Raw genomic sequence first — 9,197 nt, forward strand, 5'->3', positions numbered from 1 at the left:
ACTTGTACACGAGAGAAAAGGCGCGAAATGTGGGAAGAACGCTTTACTCAAAGGTTAGTTTATGTACAGAAAATTGAGGCTATTTATATAATTTCAGATTATCTTGGGTTTCTGGAAGGTCCTGGAACCCTGTTAAACAGTAGTAGGATAGGTAATCCAATCAGAAATATGACACATGACTTTACGTTGTAGATGTTCCTGTGAAGCTTCAATGCTGACTGGATGAAATGTTTCCTAGAGTTTTCAGGGCCTCTCTGGAATTTTTTCGAGGAATATTTTGGGTTTTTTCGACAGATGCCCTCTAAACTTTCTTTTGTGAACATTTGCTACTAAATGATCACTCTATCGATTATAGTTTACAAAAGTAGGTTTTTAGGGAATCCATCAGAGCTATTATGCAAGATACGACGATATTCTTCGCCTTAACTGCTATATCGGGGTTTTGTGCCACTTATGACTCAATTCTGTACCCATTATAAATTCTCACTCGATTCTCTGTATGGTCAAGTACTAAATACATATTATCATATGAGTTTTGATGATTAAGAATGCTAGACAACAAAAAGAATCTGTTTGTTAACTTCATCTTCTTATTGGACACTGGTTTGAATACAGCTCATGAGCCAAAAGGAGTTGCTATTTTTTGGTCATTGTTCAGGGTCGCTTAATTATTGGCGAAATAGATCATTGGTTTGATACACAATAATGAGAAATAACCAATAGCGGCTTAGCGAAGAACTGCTTTCTTATCAGTCGATGCGAGCCCTAGCAAATAAAGGGACTTTACCATGATTTTCTCTATTTAAACAGTAACAAACCGCTAAAAATCTCAAGATAACAAAGACAAGAGGCACTTGGTCTATTTAGGATATATGAGGTAAATCCTGTTACATTTATTTAACATGATTATGTTCCTTAAGAATAGATATCTCTGGAATGTGAGATTCGAAATATTATGATAAGTCGGTTCCTCAAGTTTCTGGAATACAAGTAATGATGGATATAAATGTAAAGGGACCCAATGGAGCAACATGTCATCAGCTTCGTCGGATATAATGTATCAGAAATCTTCAGCGATATTAAAATTCCCGAGTGATTTTATGTCTTTTTTTAGAAAACAATATTGTCTTCTTGGTTGTTGTAATTCAGTGTAATACTTCCCCGAACCTATTTAGTTACGTATTAAATATGTCCAGTCATTTATTATCAAGCGGAATAATGATCTAGATAGGAGCTTACATTCAATTCATACTTGAAGTTTTGAAACGAGCTGATTTTGTGGAACATTTTTTGGTACTTTACCTTAGGTACCTATCAATAGATTGCCTAGGCTTTCTTTTTTGTACACATTCAATCTACAGTTTCTTCAGTGTATGAAGATAATTTGTTAAAACAAGCAGTTTTGTAAACAGTTAATATTATTACTATCTTTGCTAATCTTAATGTACATTGCTAACAAAAGGCGTTCAATCTGTAGTGTGGCGTCGAGTCGCGGTTGACTATGATCACCACTACAGGAAAACTACGTGCCAGTTAACCGGTAAGATCCCCCGTAGGCCAAATATCAGAAGGCAGTTGATGGCTGTAGTCGAGATGTATTTGTTGGCGATCTCGTGGTATCGAAAGAATACCGAGATCGTGCCAGGTTACAAGTGTGGTTACTGAGTGTAACCAAATTCGTGCAATGTCACAACCAACGGAAGGAATAATGCCTTCAGTACAGTCAAACAAACGAGTACAGTAAAACAATCACTGGTACAACTGCTTATAATAATAATTGTTTCCATCAAACCAATCACGTTCTCTTGATAAAAGTAGGTCACTACAGATCAATCAATATTGTCCGACCCAATCCTACACGCCTTTTCTCCTTTAAAAAGGCAACTTCAGTGTCTCACATTCTCCAATCTCAACATATAATTCAATATACTTTTTCTTCCAAATACCAACGGATTCTACCGTCGTCCTTAATAAGAAACCGACGGAAGATAAACAGAGACCAGTAACATTAGATACTACCGTTTCATTTTATTCACGAAAAATGATTTGGTTTGTGCGAAACACAAAGCATCCTGTTCTTTGTGTATGTTAACCTTTTTCAGTATTTTCCACCTAAGCACAGATCTGATTCATAATTCTCCATTTATTCAAAAGTACTATTCAGTGAAGTTAACATATTCTATAAGTACTGTCGTTCCTACCTTGCTCATATTTCTGAGAACAAACCTCAAGAAATTTTGTTTTATTGTTTGAACTATACTTAAACAGTGAGTGGACTTTGTCACCGGATTAGAATAGGTCAGTGTGGTGTTTGTGCGAACTAACGATTCCTTTGTACTTTTTGAATGCTTGTTTTCGAATTCCAAATACAGCACATTCGTTCGTGCTTATCTAGTACTTCTTGATTCAATTGTGTTATTTCTGGGTTTTCTAGTTTGTATTAGTAATTCAAATACTTCTAACCATCACATTGGCGTCACAATGGAGCCTGCGATGGAATGGTTGGACATACATTCAGATTTTGATGCTCTTAAGGATCACTCGGACTATTGGTAGGACCCGACCAATAAAGGTCTTACAAATGTCTCTGGTGAGATAACTGGGATAGTGTAGTGACCTAAAAAATTACTTAAAAACGTGAGTATAAGTATTTATATCCATCCAACTAGATCATTTAAAAATCACACACTAGACGCGGTCGGAATTGAAATCCCAACTCGAGGATGTGGAATTACTTACTTACGCCCGTTACTCCTGATGGAGCAAAGGCTGCTGACCAGCATTCCCCAACCTACTATGTCCTTGGCCTTCTTTTTTAGTCCCATCCAATTCTTGTTCACGTCCTAATGTCGAAATCAGGACCTACGGCCTCGCGTATAAACGCCTAACCTCTAGACCATTAAGCCTGAACCTAACGGTGTTAATGTCCATCTTCAATCGATTCGGGATCATGCGCAACACTTTATTCATTGTCTAAAGTGGATAACGTCTTGTACCCAATACGGATTTGACTCCAATGGTCACCAATTCTCATTAGAACTCCGTGAAATCAATAGTGAAGCTAGTTGTTAGGCTAGCTTATAAGATTACTGCAATCTCCACAAACCGCAATTTCCACAAAAGTTCCATTCACCCATGCGAGCCCATCACAACGATTTTAGATGTGATAACATCACTTATATTCAGTAACTCCCCCCACCAGTGAACGTGGGACAAGTAATACTGAACTTTAGATTTCGGTTAATACAGTATGCATATGCTCCACCCGGTCACGATACATGTCGGGCTAACATTCCGGCAATCAGAGGCCACGTTCTCTCAAAAGATTAGTTGGTCGATGCAGATGAGACAGCTGAAGACGAATGGAATAAGTTTAAAGTCACGTTCGAACCAAAAACAATAATATTCATTCCATGATCAACACGTAAGCATCACACTGCCATCCACAGATCGGTATGGGTTTGGTGCGTGCTACTTATATTTACATAAGTAGTATATAACGCGAGTCAGGAACGTAATGTCTGGCAGCAGAAGATTGGGATTATCAAGAACGTAAGAACGGGAATAGAAAACAATTAGTATGGAAACGCAAGAAAATGAAGTCCAAGACAACCATTGAACATTTTGCAAACTAGGTAGTATAGTGTGGTTTTTCTATTTTACCAATTGACTCTGTAATATTTTGTTGAATATAATTCGGTTAAACTCACCAGTGTTCGCCTTCAGTACAAGGCAACCTGAAAGCCGTTGAGTGCGCGAAACGCTTATGGGACTTGTTCTCGTCAACAGATCACACACCATTTAAGTGCGAGTACCAAAAACCTGGAATATATGTTAAAGGACCAAAGCCAGATGTTGCACCACTTAAGAAATAAGACTGGCATAAGATAGCTGTGTTTCCCAAACACGGCTGTTTTCGTATACTAAACGAAGAACAAAACGTGATGATAGGATTTCTCTGTTGTTGTTGCACGGAAATTCGAATATACTAGCCGAATCAGATTTTGTCAAAGCTGAGACTTTATCAAATTTTTCAGTGAAGTCTACCCTACGGTTATTTTTAACAATACTTGTAATAACCACACCAACTGGATACCAACTATAGGACTTGTACATGTAACTGAGGGAGCTGTTATGCGATCGATTATTAACCTCAAACCTAGTAGGACACCGGGTTCTGGTCGTTTGCATGCACGACTGTTGCCGTCCTTCGTGGAAAATATTTCATGAACACTCGTGCTATTTTTCAGCTTTGATCGTTCTCAAACCTAGCTCCACAGGATTTGTGGGGTTCGGTAACTAACCCAACACTAGATATCGGGACAAGATGGTCGCTGACTAACTACAAGCACACCATTTTAACCAGCATATTAGATCAGTTATTTGAAAAAACAATCCGGACTAATTTACAAAGCATCATGGAATCATAAATTCTGGTAACCCCTGAGCAACACGAGATTCGGAATATTTAGTCATGCATAACCAACTTGCTATTCGCGGGAACGGACTGACGGGAATCTCAATACACTGGTTTGTCTTTTGATGCCATATTCACAACTTCTAGCAAGGGATCTAATAAGGCTTCTCACTATAATCTTATTCAGACTCTCTGGAGCTTCCGAATCATAGGCGCCGTACGAGAACAGATAAGAAATTTCTTCTGTGGCTAAAGTCAGAGGGTTAGTGTAAATGAAACTTATCTGAATGAAAGCCTATCAAAGTGGTGCGACCCAAAAAACCTTCTCAGATCCACTGCCTTTTCTTCTCTGCTCCAATGAATTGTCATTATTCCTTAAGACATGAGCATTATTGTTTGTAGACAACATCAAAATCTGTAAAACACTAAGTAGTGAAGCCAACCATCTCAATCTCCATGCCGATCAGATCGAATCACTTGAGAGGTCCCAAAGTCGGAGACTGAACATTGACACACATCGGAGTAGCGGCACTGGACCCTAAATACACGACTTTTGAAGCCAAGCATATAATAAATGAAAATATTTATATTCAACAATTAACATGAAGAGAAGGTCAACAATGGAGAAGGCAAGAAGATTTAAGTAAATTTATTCGGATGGAATGTCTCATTCACGTGGACGTGGTCAATCTTTATAACTTGCCTTTACTCACATTAAATATATTATTCTGTCTTTAGCTTAAATGTGTTCTTCAAAAGCACTAAACTTTAAATGGCTTATTCTTGTGGTACGATGAGTTTGAATAGATAATGATTTAACTTCCACGTAAGATCTTATTGATTAGGCAGTCAGATCATGACAAATCTACAATTTTAAGATTAGGTCTACTATTATAATAATACCAATAACGACGTGCAACATAGTTCTACAATGGTACTTGTCAACGGTATACAATCAACGGTATATCTTTTCCATGCGCGGAGCAACACAGAAACTGAGGAGTAACAGTCGAATCAGAAGTCAAAAAGTAGTTCGACGATATATTTGAAGAGCTGTCGGTGTGTCGGGGAGCGTTTATTCTAAGCTGGCTAACAGTTACGGAGGATGGGTAGCACGGTGTACTCAGTCATGGTCTGGTGCGGATGCGTAACCGAACGCCTTCAACCATGTGTGTATCCTGTAAAACTAATGAGTTCAGCATCAAATGTCGAAGACTTACAGAACCATTAATTTAGGGGATTTTTTACTGCTTCACGGTAATTCGTGATTTAAAAACAACTTCGTATTGCAATGCAGAAACCAAAAAAGGTTTTTGAGCGTTCTGGTCACTTACCCAAGCATTCAAACACTTTGACGAAGAAACTTTTCGAAGTTCATATCCCACCCATTTGAGACCACACCTAGAGTTCTGTATCCAAGTAGTCAGTTCATGTCTCGTTAAAGATACCAACACACTCAGGCATGTTTTGTGTGTGAAAAGATTAACGAAGCGTCTTTTCAAACTTCCTAACTATGATCCCTTTAAACAACTCAACCTTTTCTCCTTATCGAAACATAGAACGTGAAGTGACCTTATATTGGTTTTCCGTATCTTTAGTAACGATTTGGGTGTCAAAATGACTGGTCTTCTTCCACTCTTCAGAACTAATCATCTAAGGGGCAATAGAAATAAAGGTTCAGAAACCACCATCTCGTAAACTTAGACGGCGGTTTCGTTTTTCTCTTAGAGCAGTTAATGACTAAACTGTCTTATCCAGACAATTGGCCGCATCAGTGAAAATTTTTAGAGAGAAACTGAACCCTTACTAGAAAACAGGCTGCAACGCTTAACATAGGTCCACCAATCTGCTATCCTCATTCGTGAAGACTGGACGCTGAAGATTGAAGCGCGAGGACGGGATATTGCGTTACTTTATAGAAGCATGACAAATAATCTTGTTGTTCTGCACATTACTCGCTTACCCAAATATTTTGGACCATATGAATTGCGAAAGTACATTGAGCAATTCGGAAAAGTTCATGAACTCTATATACCAAAGTCTAAAAAGGTTCGTTTCCCTGTTGCTATCAAACATTTGAATAGACTGGTAAGTGGAAAGACAGTGCTTTCGTTCGAATGTCTAATGAGGCTGCTCCTCTCGTAGCCTCGACGTTAAACAACTTGCTGCAATTCAATAAAATAATAAAATGTAAGTCATCCCCATATTTAGGTCTAATAAAATACCGTATATATACGTTGTCTTATAAGGTATTCATTTTCTGTGGTGGTCCTTATATATGAGTTATTTCCCTGATTATTCTCATGATCTATCTGCGCCAAACGAAGCTCAATTTGTGGTTGCAAATAAGGATGTCAAAAAACAGTCCACGTGGCTTCCCATAGATCAGCGTTTTCCTGGGCTCCATACTTCAAGACAAAATCGGGTGTGACTATAATTTATGGACGACCTCTAATCGATATTAGAGTGACCCTGAGAATGTCCATTTAATGACTAGGATCAAATGACCGTTGTAAACTAGTGTGAGGAATCAGAGGTGTGATTTATTGCTGATGGTCAAGGTTGGTATCAGAATTAGGGTTTCCATCACGAAAAAAATCCCATGTGATCTGTCAAAGTTTTGCTGCTTGAATGCTTGTCTGCTTGCTATACCAGTGACTCGTAATGGGGAGTTTCAATCTTACTTTCTTGTTGCATTGACATATTCGTATTACACTGAAGAGTGCATTTTGCTTGAGTTTTAACCATATCATGAGTGATACCCTCAAATAATGGATTATGGCTGCGGCAATCTTACTACAGCCTGCATACAAGTACCAGTTCCATCTGAATTTGTTATACTTTGACGAAATTATGTTCAGCTACAAGTTTTAGGATTGACACTTACCTACCAAAAGCACACAGACAACATAGACCTGTTACTTTAAGGTGACTAATCATTCAGTGTACTGAAGCAAATAATTAGGGTTGCAAACTGTGTACCTCATTACTTCCCGTTTGTAAGTTTCGTGCTTAGATTGATAACTAAGTAGTGACCGAGTGTTCGGATCACTGTCTTCTGAGTTTTGTATCGACCGTGTTGGGCTATACCCCAGCCTACATTGTCTGCTACGATAGCGTTTACTGATTCATGAAACAGACACCCAAAGAACTTTTTTGACAGTTTTGTTGCAATCTGGGTCGCTAGGTTCAATCATCACCACTGTTCCGGCTACAAGTTCAGATCCCACTAAGTAAAAAAGCTAAGGTAAATTTTCCTTCAACCGTCTCATTAATTAATATCCTTCAGAACGTCGCTACATATTAAATTGCTAGTGTACCAAAGTATAGTCTGTGTCATGTCTAGTCGTAAAAGGCTTGAAGATGTAAACATACCGGCCTCTCGAGATAATAAGTCGTCTAACTATAAACGCAACTATTTCTCTCGAATTGTATTTTGGTTGCCTTACCTTTTTGTTTAATCCCTTACCACCTCTACTACTTTAGGCTTTGTCTTGACAATTTTATTTTGCTGTGCTGGTGAGGTATAAGGATTTGAACCGGTATGCACATGTGCCAGTTTCTACGTTGTCTGACTAACTCATTTCCAAATTCACAACTCTACCAACCACCTACTTCAAAACCTCGGACATTTCGCTATCTTTCTTAATATTGTCTATATACATATATATACTTTGAGTTATATGCCTCAAAAATAGTGAGAGCATTTACGACAGGAACATCATATTGGATATGTAAAAGCAGTATTTTTTTAAAATGTTGATTTCAGCAAGCATGTGATTTGAATCATAAGTGACTTATATGTATTTAATAATTTTATCATCCTAATGTGAATACTCACAGTTCAACAGAAAGTAAACATGCTTTCTCTCATCGTGCATTTGTTAGTAGTAGGATAAAAATTCTGCTAGTATACTACCAGACTATATATCGTTTGTAAATGCGACGTCTCGGGGAAGGGACCAAATCCTGCTAGTTTAAATGGTACATCAAGTTACATATCTTATAACTTGATGGATAAACATACTACAAAATTTCGTTGTATTAGCTGCTATCAGCAGTACTAATTTGTGTTGCTACTGTATTATGGAAGGCTAGCCATGTAGAAACCGTGTTACTGCTGACCTGTTTTCAAGCAGTGATAAACCAAAATGAAAGCATTCCATTATATGGAAATTGCCGCATTGTTTCATATTACGTAATGACTTTGTTATAGAGCCATTAAAACGGAATACTGAACACCTACTCCATCCTAGTATATGACTCAAACGTGCATCAACGACCTCAACAATGATGGGTAGGTGCCTCAACAAAGTCAGTCTGGGATGTGTAATTCTAAACATATCTTAATTTACTACAACACAATGAAGGTCTACATATGGAATGTGAGTCGCATCTATTGTATCATTGATAGCAACGCTACTCAGTACTCAAAGTCTTTACTAAGGTACAAAAACGTAGCCATATTTACGCAAGACGCAAAAACAAGTTATTTTACTTTGGATAAACTTTCCTCATACATCATTGTAACATGAACTTCTTAATTCGTTCATTTTTATGAATAGGTGAAGTCTTAGCAGACAATAAGCGACTATTTCGAATAAGCAGATACCTACGAAATTCAACTCGTGCATCACATGAAGAAAACCAAACCATAGCAACAATAAAGCGTGTTACAGCCCTAAACGCCCGCAAAGGAATGGATTTTACCAATAGTTCAGTAAGAAAATCATTACCCCAAGCTGTCCGAAGGCGTAAACATAACTTCCAGAAACGAATT

Source organism: Schistosoma haematobium, chromosome ZW, assembly GCF_000699445.3.
Source record: "Schistosoma haematobium chromosome ZW, whole genome shotgun sequence".
NCBI classification, from domain to species: Eukaryota; Metazoa; Platyhelminthes; class Trematoda; order Strigeidida; family Schistosomatidae; genus Schistosoma; species Schistosoma haematobium.